Source organism: Neophocaena asiaeorientalis, unplaced genomic scaffold (assembly GCF_003031525.2).
Source record: "Neophocaena asiaeorientalis asiaeorientalis breed wild unplaced genomic scaffold, Neophocaena_asiaeorientalis_V1.1 scaffold46, whole genome shotgun sequence".
Lineage (NCBI taxonomy): Eukaryota > Metazoa > Chordata > Mammalia > Artiodactyla > Phocoenidae > Neophocaena > Neophocaena asiaeorientalis.
Window position 1 is genome coordinate 2,739,850 of NW_020175393.1, and position 14,153 is coordinate 2,754,002.

General features: G+C 42.8%; 1 protein-coding gene across 8 annotated transcripts in view; it reads left to right on the plus strand.

The window, feature by feature from the left end:
- The window catches only part of ANKS1A (ankyrin repeat and sterile alpha motif domain containing 1A), a 186,088-nt gene that overhangs the window by 96,572 nt on the left and 75,363 nt on the right, over positions 1–14,153 (plus strand). The window lies entirely within an intron of this gene.

Genomic DNA, 14,153 nt, shown 5'->3' on the forward strand with positions numbered 1-14,153 from the left:
GGCACGTGGGCTTCAGTAGTTGTGGCTCGTGGGCTCTGGAGCACAGGCTCAGTAGTTGTGGCGCACGGGCTTGGTTGCTCCGCAGCACGTGGGATCTTCCCAGACCAGGGCTGGAACCCGTGTCCCCTGCATTGGCAGGCGGATTCTTAACCACTGCGCCACCAGGGAAGTCCTGAAAGGATTTTTAAAGTTTGTGATCCTGGGCGGAAGGAGATGATGGTGTTCCTTGGGCTGGGGAAGTTGGGTTTCAGGGCAGTCTGGGCAGTGGGTGTATGATGGCCTTTCATTTTCAATACCTTGGGCTGGAGTGGTCTTGTCACCTTTCAGCATGCGCAGCAAGGAAAAGGTTGGGTCAGACTAGGTGAGCGCCGTGGGAGGGGAGGCTGCCAGCATTGTGGCAGAGATTGATTTGGGGTCTCAAATCACAAACCCTCAAGTTAATGTGGTGGAAAAACAAGCCCAACAAGTCATTCCCCTTGGGTTCAGGCTGCCGGCACAGACTCTGCTTTGAGTCCTGACCTCAGACTGAGACACTTCTGGGGAGGGGCCCGTGATTGGCTGCCACCCGGTAACTGGAGTGCTCTGTCGCCTTGGCCTACTTTCATCGCCTCTGCAAAATTCAGTTTCCTCCGCGAGGGGTGAGGGCTGCAGGACTGAGAACCAGCCAGGCGGGGTAAACGTGGTCCCGACAGGGGTGAGTGTGCACCGCTGGAGCATTTGGGACAACCTCTGCCTCCTAAGGAAGAACAAGAAGGGGCAGTGCAATTCCCCTTGCAGTTTGAAGGAACTCCTGCGGCCTCTCGCAGCTCTCTATCGCTTGCAGGTCCCGGGTCCTTCACGAGGTATTATTACTGCTTCCTTCAGTCCTCTGACAGCCCATGGTTCAGGTAAGACTGGGGGATGCAGTGGTGTCTTTTGGAGTACCCTTTGCGAGGCCTGTCAGGGTAGGAGTGGCTAAGAGAACGTGTGCAGATGTGTCTGACACTGCAGACCTTATTTTTAATGGTCCTGTGTAAAAGTTTCTCCTCCTTAAATGCAGAAATTTTGTGGTTATTTTCATGGTAGTTGTTTTGATTTGTTTTAATGGTTTCCATTTGGAGCTTTTAAAAAAAGTTATGATTTAGAAACAGTAAAATTCACCCTTTTTGTGTACAGTTCTGTGAGTTTTGGTACATACAGTCGTTTGACAGCCACCACAATCAAGATACAGAACAGTTTCATCACCAAAAGATTCTCCTGTGTACCTTTGTTGTCAGTCCTGCCCCCCTCCCTTACCCTGGGCAGTCACTGCGCCAATGTCTGTCGCAATGATTTTGCCTTTTCCAGAATGTCGTATAAATGGAATCATATAATACGTACCTGAAAAGGGTTCCCAGACCCAGTTCCAGTGTGTGTGTGTGTGTGTGTGTGTGTGTGTGTGTTTGTGTGTATGTCAGTGGGGTGTATGAGAATTCAACTTAATTCTGACACTATCTACCTGGGGATAGAATCAGATTCCACAGGTAAAGGGCTCAGTCCCACAAGACCGCCCTCCACTTCAGATGCTGATCACAAGCCCAGGTTAACATCTGTGCTTCTGACCAACTGGCTACAAATTGGAGGCTCCAGTGACTCCCTCCAACTCAGGATGCCAGTTGCAAGTCCAGGTTGTTACCTGGACTTGAACCTGGGTATAAGTTATCAGATATATCATTTTCTGACTAGCTATAAATCAGAGGTTCCCACGACCCTCTTCTCAGGTTCAATTGATTTGCTAGAATGCCTCACAGAACTCAGGAAAACCCATTTACTCACTAGATTACCTATTTATTATAAAAGGATATTAAAGGATACAAATCAACAGCCACATGTAGAGATACATAGGGTGGGGTCCCGAACAGAGCTTCTGTACTCCTGGAGCTTGGGGCCTGGCATGGTGGCATGCAAAAGTGTTCTGGTTTCCCCCATGTGGAAGCCCTTGGGGAAAAAAAGGGACCAAAAAGCTGTCTTTTTTGGTTTTTATGGAGGCTTCATTGCACAGTCATGATTGACTAAATCATCTGCTAATGGCATTGATTCAACCTCAAACCCCCTCTCCCTTCCCTGGGAAATCGGGATGGGACTGAAAGTTCCAACCCTCTAATCACATGATTGGTTCTCCTGGCAACCAGCCCCCACCCTGGGGTGGTATCCAAAAGTCACCTTCAGGGAATTCCCTGGCTGTCCAATGGTTAGGACTTTCACTGTTGTGGCCTGGGTTCAGTCCCTGGTTGGGGAACCAAGATCCCACAAGCTGCACAGCACAGCCAAAAACCAACCAACCAACCAACCAACCAACTAACCAAAAGTCACCTGCATTAACAGCTTATCAATCAGAAAATTCCTTGGGTTTTGGGAACTGTAAGCCAGGAACTATGGATGAAGACCAGGTGTATCTGAGAAATATATTTTGGTCATCCGAATGGCCAAATATATATATATATTTCCTATGAATCACGATATTCCAGTACCCTTTTGAGTCTGGTCCCTTTCACTTAGCATAATTCATTTGAGACTCATACTTGTTGCATGTATTAGTAATTTGTATTTGTTCCTTTTCATTTCTGAGTAGTATTCCATTGTATGGACATACCACAGTTTATCCATTCTCTAGTTGAGGGCCATTTGGGCCATTTACAGTTTTTGGCAATTGCAAATAAAGCTACTATAAACATTTACATACAGATTTTTGTGTGAACATAGGTTTCATTTCTCTTGGGTAAATGCAAGAAATGAAATTGCTGGGTCCTATATAAATACATGCTTAACTTTATAAGAAACTGTGAAACCATTTTCCAGAATGGTTCTACCATTTTGCATTCCTGTCAGGATTACAATTGCTATGTGTGTTCCCCAGCACTTAATATTGTCAGTATTTTAAAATTTTAGCCATTCTAATAGGTGTGTAGTGATATTTCGTTCTGGATTTAATTTGCATTTCCCTAATGACTAATGATGTGGAGTGTCTATTAATGTGATTCTTTGCCATCCTTGTATCTAATGAAGTTGCCATTTCAAGATCTTTTGCTCATCAGAAAAATTGGGTTGTTTATTATTATTGAGTTGTAAAGATTCTTTATATATTTTGGATATAAGTTCTTTATCAGATATATTATTTTCTCCTAGTCTGTGATTTGTCTGTTTATTCCCTTAACAGTGTCTTTTGAAGAGCAGAGTTTCTTAATTTTGATGAAGCTCGGTTAATCCTTTTTTTCATAGATAAGGTCATGAATATTTTTTCCTATATTTTTCTATAAATTTTATAGCTTTAGGTATACATTTAGATCTATGATTCATTTTGAGTTAATTTTTTTATATGGTGTGTGGTATGGGTAGCGATATATTTTTTTGCACATGAATGTCCAATTGTTTTAGCACTATTTGTTGGAAAGACTGTCCTTTCTCCATGGAATTGCCTTTGCTACTTTGTTATACTCTTTTTCAGAATTGTTTTAGGTATTCTAGTTCTTTTATCTTTCCAGACAAAATTTTAGAATCAGCTTATTGATTTCTACAAAAAATCCTGCTGGGGTTTTTCTTGGAATTTTGTGTTGAGTCTCTATAGCAGTTTGGGAAGAACTGAAATCTTAACTGTATTAAGTCTTCCACTCATGTTGGTGGATTTTTAATTAAAGCTTTAAAGAGAGTGGAGTGGAGCATTGATGCCTACTCTAGTTGTTTAGTAATAAATCATACTGAAATTAACCCTTGAAGAACAAGTTCTCAGTTAATTTAATGCTCTGTTTGAAAGTGGTTCTTAGGGAAGAATCTTTAGTATCCTGGAGGAGTGAGATTCTAATTCTTTCTTTCAAAGGCTTGATCTGGAACCCCTACAAGATAGCTGGCTCAGCCTTTGAAAGGAATGAAAGGGGAAACTTTCCCAGATGAACTTCATAAATGGGGCCAAGTACCCTTCTATCCTCAGGTTAAGAAATCTCCAGGTTAAGTAGAGAACTACCAAGGAGGATTTCTGACCTCACATCTCATCCTCCTTTGCTTTGATTTCTTCCAGCTCTGCAGCATTGGGCTAACTGTTGAGAGTGGGCAGTAGGGGAAACAGATTTAATTGAACCACAGCATGGGAGGTGTGCCTGCCTCCAGGCTAGCTGCTTAGATCACTCAAAGAGCTTTCAGACAAAGGAGTTGAGACATTAAATATGAAAATAGGCTCTGCCAATTTCTCAGTAGCCTGGAAGAAATGCCTGTTAGGATTGGTAAAAGTGAGGCAAGTCAGCAGATGATGTCGCATGTTAGTACATATTAAATTTTGCCCGCTTTTCCACTAATGTCATTATCTTAGGCAGCTTTTGTGAATTAATTCATCAGTTTTCAAAAAGGCCATGTTAATGAGACTACCAGAGCTTTCAGCTCCTCCTTTATGATTGAGGAAACTACAATGTGAGGGCTGGGATAGGAGATTTTTTTTTAATTACATTTTAAAGTTACATTCATTTTAGCTCACTGGAAAGAAAAACTTCAAATAATAGAAAAGTGAATACACACAAAATGCTCAGATTTTCTGCTACCCACAGTTGCCATTGGTGGCCATAGTTTGAAAGTATGCTGTATGCTTCAGGCCCTTTGCTATCTTAATATAAAAGTGACCATGTGAGATTTTGTTTGTTTTTAACCTAAAATAGGATCATATTTTACAAGCTGTTTTGCAAACTTTTTTTTTTTTACAATTTACCTTGTTCATAGATCATAAATACAGTTTTGTCACAGTCCTAAAGTCTACCTTATTCTTTTAAAATTTTTGTTAAATATCCCATAACTCATTTTTCTATTCTCTAGCTGATGTATGTTTAAGTTGTCTTCAGTATTATTTCTGTTATAATTTATGCGGCTGTGGACATTCCATACAGACATTCTTACATGCTTATACAAGCATTTCTCTAAAAGACATTGATAGAAAGTAGAATTAGTAGGTCAAAGTGTAGGTACATGTCTAGATCTAATTGGTGGAGCCACATGGCCCTTCCTTCATGGTGAACGAGCATGCTCTTTTCCCTGTACCTTTACTAACATGGAATATTAGCACTTTTTAATGCTCTTCACCATGGTAAGCAAAAAAAGTGACTTTAGAATTCGGCATTTGCCTGATCCAGTGAAATTGAGCACCTTATCTTGTTGATTAGTATTATATATTTAGTCTATGAGTTGCCTATCTTTTTCCTTTCCATTTTTCTACTTAGAAACTAATGGTAGTAGAAATACTTTGTATAAATACCGATAATATTTGACCAAAGTGGCACTCAGAGGAAAGTTTTTATCCTTAAATTCATTTGTTAAAAAATAAGAAAGACTGAAACTTAACCAAAAGAAAGTATCAGAGAGGAATTAATAAAGATAAAAGTAGATAGTACATATCACCTACTTTATGGTATGCATGTACACCTCAGTTAAACACAGAAAGAAAAAAAGGAAAACAAAGAATGAAATTAAAAAACGAAAAAAGCAATAGACTTGAATACTGCAATGAAAACTTGTCTGTTTTTTAAAATATCTCGATACTTCTGATCAAGAAAAGGGAAATACAACATGTAGGAATAATATAAGAAATATATAACCATAAATGCAGAGATTTTAAAAATAAATAGAAAGAATTTATAAGAATAATTTTTTTAATTTGGTTAGTTAGAAGTTGCTACCATCCTCCTGGGATGAACTGTCTGGGTGAGTTATTGGTCCATCACAATGACTAGCTGAGGAGGGGTTACTACTGGCATTCAGTGCCCAGTGACCAGGAATCCTAAGCATCTTGCGCCATGCAGGACAAACCTTCACAGTGAAAAATCTTCCCAGAAGGAGAAAGCTTTAATAGATCCGTGAAGTAGAAAGCCCATCTCCCCTCCCCCACGAAGGCACTAGGCCCAGATTTTATGACAGTTTTACCCGACTAGATATTCCTCTGTTATTTCAATTGTTTCCAATGTAGAAAAAGTCTTCTGAAATCTTTATACAGGACTAGCATAGCAGAGCAATGTTTTGTGTATCACTTATTTCTCTGTAGTGTTTAACTCTTTGCCCACTGGACATTGGGGGCCTGCTACTCCCAGAGAAACAGTGGACAATTTTACAGGTTTGCTAGCAAATAGGAAAGTAGCAGGAGCTCTAAAAGTCATTGTTCTCTGTGGTGCTTTTCTGCAGCATCCACTAGTAGTGCTTAGGTCCAGGTGAAGTGGTTACTTAACTTAGGACAGTGATGCATGATTATCTGAAGACAGCGATACACGTGGACTCTTTGGCACACAGCTACACTTCGGAGGTTTTAAGATGCAGTTAAATCGGTATTCCTGAGAGCTGTGCATTTAGGTCCACGTGAAGTTTGTGCACTAGTATGAAGACCTCAGTCTTCTTGGAGGGGAGGAAAATATTATTTTAGCTTCTCCCTCTACTCCCACATCCAAAGGGCTGCCAATTTCTGAGCCTTCGGGGAATTCTATAGTGTGAATTTTGGCTTTTCCCTTTGGCAGCTTGGGATTGAGTTTTCTTGGGGGTGCTTTCATTTGCACATCTTTTAGTAGGAGGCCCACTTTTACTATTAGTTTAGTAAGACTTTGGGAAGAAGATTAAATAAGTACCTGTATTCAGTCCATCATCTTTGCCGGGAAGTCCAGGCTAGATATTCTTGATAGATTCCAAGGTGTAAATTTGGGTGCTTTTCCCAAAGGCAAAAAATGTAAATGAGAGAGTTTAACAATTAAGCCTCATCTTTAGCAGCTTCCTCTTCTCTCACCCCTTGCATTAGAGGAGCCCTACTATATAACTGTCTTGCCCTTATCAATTTATATTTCTGAGTTGGAATAGTTTACTTTTCTTTCCATTATGGAACAAGTCAGAACTTTGTCAGCTATGCATCTATATTTTCTTTCACCAAATGTATCCACAGCCATTATATACAATATGTATACATGAGACATATGTAAAATAATCATAAAAGGGCAGAATATGTTAAATTCATGTAAAGTGGTATAAAAGTAATTTCAGAGTTCAAAGAGGAATAAATTATGTCAGTGTAAGAGATCAGGGATGGCTTTATGAAAGAAGTGCATTTGAGCTTAACCCAAAAACAGAGAATTGTACTTGATCGGCAGAAATAAGGAGGAAGGAGAGGGCCTTCCAGACAGAGGGAGTGGCATAAATAACAGTAAGATGACAGGAGATGATAGCATGTTTGGAGAATGGAAAATAATCCAGTTTGGCTCGAACAAAGGACTAGTCGTAGAATACTGGATGTCAATGGCAGTCTTTATTCCAAAGACCATGAAGTATTGTTGAAGCTTTTTGAATGAGGTGACAGGATAGAAGCCACACTTTAAGTACAGTCGTCACTTGGTATCCTCAGGGGATTTGTTCCAGGGTACCCCCCCACCCCCTAGATACCAAAATCCTCAGACGCTCAAGTCCCTTATATAAAATGACACAGTTTTCATATATAACCTACCTGTATCCTCCTGGATACTTTAAATCATCTCTAGATTACTTCTAATACCTAATACAATGTAAATGCTATATAAGTACGATAGTTGCTGGCACATGGTAAATTCAAGTTTTGCTTTTTGGAACTTTCTGGAAATTTTTTTTTCTGAATATTTTCAATATGTGATTGGTTGAATCCACAGATGCAGAATCCATGGATATGGAGGGCTGACTGTTTGTATAATTGTAGAATTTAGATTGCACTTGGGAGAGACTGGAGTCAGGAATACCCTGAAGTCAAGAGACTTCAAGGAATCTCTTGAAGGAAATTAGAGCCCAAACTAGGGGGATAATAGAAAGTGATAGGAAGGAGAATATGGATAGCAGAGGTTTTGAAGATGTAGCATTAACAGGATCTTACAACCAAATATGGATGAAAGAGGAGGAGAGAGTATTGAGGATGATTCTAAGGTTTTGAGCCTGGTTAATTGGGGAAATATCGTGCAACTAACAGAATAGGGAATTGAAGGAGGAGCGCATTTGAGGAAGTATGTTAAGTTCAATTTTGGACAGGTTAAGTTTGAGATGTTTCAGGTACCAGAATATCCAGCTAAAAATACTCCATAAGCACTTGGAAATGTGGGTCTGATGTTCAAGAGAGATGTAAGGATTAGAAATACAGATTCATGAATCATCCACATTGCGGTGATGGATAACATAAGAGAAAATTGCTGAGGGAAAGACTAAAGAGATTGAAGAGGTCAAGAATAGAACTTACTTTTAGAGGAAAATAAAGGAAAAACATGGGAAGATAACCAGGATAATGCAGTGTCTTAGAAGCCATCACGGAACTTCCAAAAACCCCAAAATCACTGTGGTTTAAACAAGATAGAAGTCCAAAAGTAAGGAGTCCAGGGCTCGTATGGCAGTTCATGATGGTCAAGGACCCGGTCTCCTTCTGCCGTCTCATAGGTCAGGATGACTATTCGAGTTCAAGCTATCAGCAAAGGCCAGAGGAAAGGAGAGAAGAAGAGTACTTTAAAGACAGCTCTCAAAAGTTGCACATACCACTCTCACTTATAAAACCCATTGACCAGAGCTTGGTCACATGGCTGCACCTAGCCACAAAGATGAGAAATGTAGTCTGTATTCTAGGTGGCTGTGAGCCAATCTAAAAAAAATCCCATGACCAAGGAAGGAGAGAGTGCGTACTGGGGACAACTGGTAAACAATTTCAAATGATACAGAAAGAGCTAGAAGGATAAAGAGTAGAAAAAGGATTGGACAATTGACCATTGGTAAATCCTAGATGGGGAGGTACTTCTCTGAGGCAATTGGGAAGAGATGAAATTATCCCCAGATTTTGATACCACGTTGAAAATAGTTCAGGAAGTTTGACCTAAACCTTCTCAGGAAATTGGTGCGATTATCCTCCAAGAGTATAGGTGCTATGGGAAAGATGACGATTAGAAAAGAGTGGCAGAGGCGAGAAATTGATCTTACGGGGATGTCATAGTTTTCAAAAGGTGAATAAAAGGACGGCTGAGCCTGGTAGTCAGACTCACGTTTGAATTCTTGTCTACCACTTCTTGGCTGGAGGCCTTGAGGAAGCCATTTAACCTCTTTAAGCCTCAGTTTCGACAGGTAAAGTAGGGTTACAAATTCTTCCCTCACGGTTGCTGTGACTATTAAAAAAGGACATGCTTAGCACAGTGTCCGGCACAGAAGAACTAGTACCTAATACTTGGTAGCTAATAGAAGACAGCTGAGTTAAATACATTGGTAGAGGACTCAGTCAGTTGTTTCTTGAGTATTCAGCAGGGCTCAACATTCCAGCAACTGGAGAAGAGAAAGCAAGTGGTTGTGAATACCCAGTGTTGGAACTGGCAGAAGATCAAGGGAAACAGAGATGACAAGTGTGCTATTAAATCGGGCACGGTTAAATATTATGGCCGGTTGGAAACTGATCCAGGCAGAGCTGGTAATATTGAATAGGGGAGTCTGAGGGGCCAGGGGGTCCAACAGCAGGCAGTGAACAGACTCTTCAGGAAGAGTTTAGGGAAATAGGGGAGCTGTCAGTTAATCAGGACCAAGTCCAGGTAGAACAGTCCTGAGTCCCAAAGCTGGGCTGTGCCCATGGGTGCTGCCGTGGGTGGAGGTGGTTCCTGACCTGAGCATCCTCCACCGTGCTGTTACACATCACCCTGAACCAAACTTGCAAGACGGCTGGACCTTCCCTGGCATTTGAGTTTTATTTTGCCTGGTTCATAGGGCCACTTAGAAGAACTCTGTCTCCTTTGTAGAGTCGGGAGAAAGGAAACGAGACTGTTCAGTGTTAGCTTGAAGAGCAGTTTGGAAATGGTCGTAAATGAAAAATGATGATAATGATGGCAGCTTACATTAACTGAACGCGTCTTATGGGCCAGCCGCGTGCCGAGTTCAGTTACACTGATTAGGTCATTGAATAGCTCAAGACAAATCTTCCGAGTAGAGGCTATTTTTATCCCTGTTTAATAGATGAGGAAGAAAAAGTTAGGCATTAGAGCTGGCCCTTAAGCTCTAGCGTGGCCGAATCCAAAGCCTGTTTAACCATGAGGTTAAATCATTTCCCCTGAAGCCCTGCTACTATTCATGTTTTAATGTCACAGAGCTGGAAGGGAACTTAGGTCATCTAATCACAGATTCAAACCGTACTAAATCTCAAAGCCCTAGAGAATGCATCCCAGCCGTTCATTTTTTGAAAGAGACCCAAAGAGGAAAAGTCACAGGGCTGGGGCTCCAACTTGGACCTCTTGAATCCCGGTCCAGATCTTCTTCTATTTCTCTGGTTGTCATGGACCAGAAAGGACTCTCAGTCTATTTGTCTTATCAGATCATGATCTCCAGCAAATGTCTCCATAACATACTCGGTGCCTTCTTTCTGAGGAAAGCACGGTGACCCTCCAAAAGCAGCCATGGACTTGGGAGTTCCCTGGACACACACAGTTTCTGATGATCACCACAGTGACTAAGCATTTGGAAGGTTCCAATCCTAAGGGAACAAAGAAAACAGAACAGCCCAGGAAACTGGAGTATCCCAGCCTTCTCCTCGGAGCCTGAGGATTGATTTAACGTAGCAAGTCCTCACATGAGCTGCATTTTTCAGCCCTCATTTAAATGGGCAGAGGTGACTGATAATGTGTAAATGTTAAAATGTTATTATTCAGAAGCCCTTGAGAATCCCCATGGATCATGATAGTAATTAAAACGCAGCATAGAAGACCCCTTGCTTCAGCAGGTCACAGGGTAAAAGAAAAATGCACACCCAGAATGAATAAAAATGGAAAGTCGAAGGGACTGGGAATTAGCATACTGGGGTGTCCTAGTATTCAGTGGAGCAGCTGGCCTTGATGTATGGGGAGAGTAAGGACACAGCCCTCCCCGTGTCCTGTTCCCTCTTAGTTTCTCTCCTAGAAGGGCAGGTTGTGAGGAGTGCTGGGGGCAGCATAGGAGGAGGGTTGGAAAAGCTGTGGAGTTCCCAGGGTGGGAGCATAGTGATTCTCAGTTGAAGGAAGACCTTGGGCCTGAGGGTTCTCTCCTGCGAGCCTGCGAGTCCACGAGCCCCTGGGCACAAGGTTCCTGTCACTGATTTTTCTAAAATATTTCCACTTCTCTTTAAGCCTGTCAAGGCCTTTCTTCTCCTTCAATACCCAGCTCAAAAATCTACCTCTTCTGAGAAGCCTCCTGGTTCAAAGTTATCACACTCTCCTTTCTGCTCACTGCACAGTGCATTTGGTTTATACTTTTCTTAAAGCATCTATTAATCTTTGCCTTGCATTCTAGTCATTTCTTTATATGCTGGTCTCTTCCAATAGCTGGTAAGCTCGTGGAGCAAAGTCCTTGTCTTCATCTTTATGTCTTCAGGTACCCCCTGAAGACAGACGTTGTGCACATGCGGATTGTGGGAATGGGTGGTCACAGTGACAATTCTGGGGCCTATCTCAGTTTCTCATTTCAGCATTCTCACTGTATTACCTTCTGTCCCCTCCTTCTGCTGTCGAGAGTTATAAGGATGATGAAGGCAATGGATGTTGGTACTTGTCACGTACACTGTCGCTGACGATCCTTGTGACAAATCTGTGAGGAACAGAGAAGTAGTTGGTCTCATCTGTGAGCAGAATATGTTGTTATGGATCCTGTGTGGAGAATAACAGTTGTTACCATCTCTTGAGAGCTGGCATGTACCAGGCATGGTCCTAAATGCTTCACATATATAATTTAATTCTCATAACAAGCTTATGAAATAAGTGCTATTAAGATCCCAAAATTATCGATGACAATACCAGGCACAGAAAAGTAGTTTGCTCAAGATCTGGCTTTGGGTGGTGGGGGTTGGAATCTAGCTTTTGATCAGTGCATTATATTGCTAACACCTTGTCCCTAAGAGACCTAATATTATCCTGACTTTACAGAAGGAAGGGACCATTGAGTAGATCTTTTCCCACTCATTGATTTGTCAGGAAATGTAGCTTAGCCTTGGATATAGTTTTTTATGGGACAGAGAACACCAGCTTGTTGAGATCCTGAGGTTCTTAGATCTTGACAAGCTTTCTAAATACCAAGGTGTCTTTCCTAGGGAATTGCCTGGGTAAGTTGTCTCATTATGAACATCCCTTTCCATGATTTCTTCTACTCTGGTGGATTGTGGTTTCTCTAATGGGATTATGACCCTCAGAAATTCTTGCTCTTCACATATTTCCTCCTTCCATAAGTTCCATAAGTTCCTTCTTTCTGCCCACTTCCTTCCTCCAGCATCTGTCTGGTACTGAGCTCTTGGCATCTGTCCCTCTTTCTCCATTGATGACTCGCATGAATGCGTGGCTGTTGGACAGGGCCTTCATTGTTGGCTCCCTCAGCAGCAGTCAGAACATTCCCTGTGGCCTGGGTTCCGAGGTCCACCCAGGCAGTGTGAGCCCGGCTCACTCCCAGTTCTGGACTGGTGTTTTTCTTTTGTTGTTGGACTCCCATCTCCTCAAAAAAATTGTTAAATAAGGAGCTAGAAGCTGGTGGAAAGGAAGAGAAGCCTGTGCTCCTGTTATCAGCGCTGTCTTTCGAGTTCAGAGGCAGTCAGGGGGACACTGCACCTTGGGCCAGAATCTGGAGGAAGTCAGCCATCAGAATATAGTCCTGGAGGTGACGAATTTCACACCCTGGTTAACCCTCCCCATCAACCTCTCCTAGGAAGTCCCGCTGTCCCGAGCCACCATTAGATGGTCATGTGGTCCCACTGTGCAGCCCCACAGGGCACTTCTTGCATGCTGTCAGTTGTCATATGTGGTGTTCATAGCCTGGAAGTCAGGGCTTCCTGAGGCCTGAGTGAAGCTGTGTGGAACTCTTACGTACTCAGCACATCTTCTTCCCTAGAGACATGATTCAGGATGTTCAGTGCTTGTTCAGTGCTCTGGACTTGACCTATGGGGTGTGGGGTGAGTGAGTTCGGGGTGTGAAAGTCCTGAAGCAGTCAAGTATAGAGGAAGGAGATGCCAAAGTTCATACTTCTGGGCTCCTGTGGGTAAGTAATCAGAGCCATAAAGTGGACTTGGCTGCCCCCTCAGCAGCCTCTGCAGAGTTGCCAAAAGCTGAGCCGACTGTGGAGACCAAACTGTTCTTGAGAGGGTGGGGTGCGTGGAACCATATCCCTGCCTAGACCTCAGGGCAGTGGGCTCATTCGGAGAGCTGGTTGTTGGGGCCCTTCCTGAAACGCTGCCCTGGAAGAGCCAGCATTGTAGGACCCTGGCATCATGCTTGGGCAGCAAAGTGTCATGGTTATGAAGCGTGCCCCTCTCACCCGACTGCCTTGGGGCTGCAGGCCATGATGAGGGAGGGAGGGTGCTCTGCAGGCAGCCCCGGGAGAGACATCCAGGCGGGGCTCTGCAGCGCCCCAAGGGGGAAGTGTGCCATCACAGTACGCTGGAGACTTGGCTTCTCATCACTATCAGAACATAAAAGGGATTTTTAAGGACCATGCAGCCAACCTATTTATTTTAGATACTGAAGCCCAGCAAGATGTGATCACTGCCAAGGCCACACAGCAAGAGAGTAGAACAGCAGGACCAGAGCCAGGTGCTCAGATGCCTAGGTTAGAGCCTTCTCCCCCACCACTCCGGACAAACCACAGAAGGCCTGAGGGCCTTAGATTTCTCATCTGTAAAAATAGTTGAACTTGACCCTTTGGATTCCAAGATTCTCTGCTCTCATGAACAGTTTGGAGAGCTTGGGGCAGACTAGGGAATCATTTGGTGTATATACCGTAGATTCCACTCACAAAGAAAGTAGAGTTGAATATTAGCTGTGGAATGTGAGCTAGTACTGGACACAGGGTTGTCATCTGCCCTGCTGATGTGGGTTAAAATCTCTAATGGTTCTGAGTTCATGCAGGGAGAGCCCCTTGGGTGTCCCAGTGTGATACTGATATTGGACTCTGATTTGATCAATTATTTATGCTACCTCAGGGCAGAGGTATTTGATACCTCGGGGGAGTGTACAGTAGGAGTTGGCCTCACGAGCCGGTAGTGTCAGGTTTCTGGGATGTTAGGGCCGTCTCAGGAGAACTGCACATGTCTCTTGGCATTGACAAATCAGACCATTTTGATTTCGGTGGATCAACTAAGGTTAAACTTAAACAAATAGGAGCAGCTGGGAGGCTTTGGAAGGAGTGAGATGTGTATATTCTC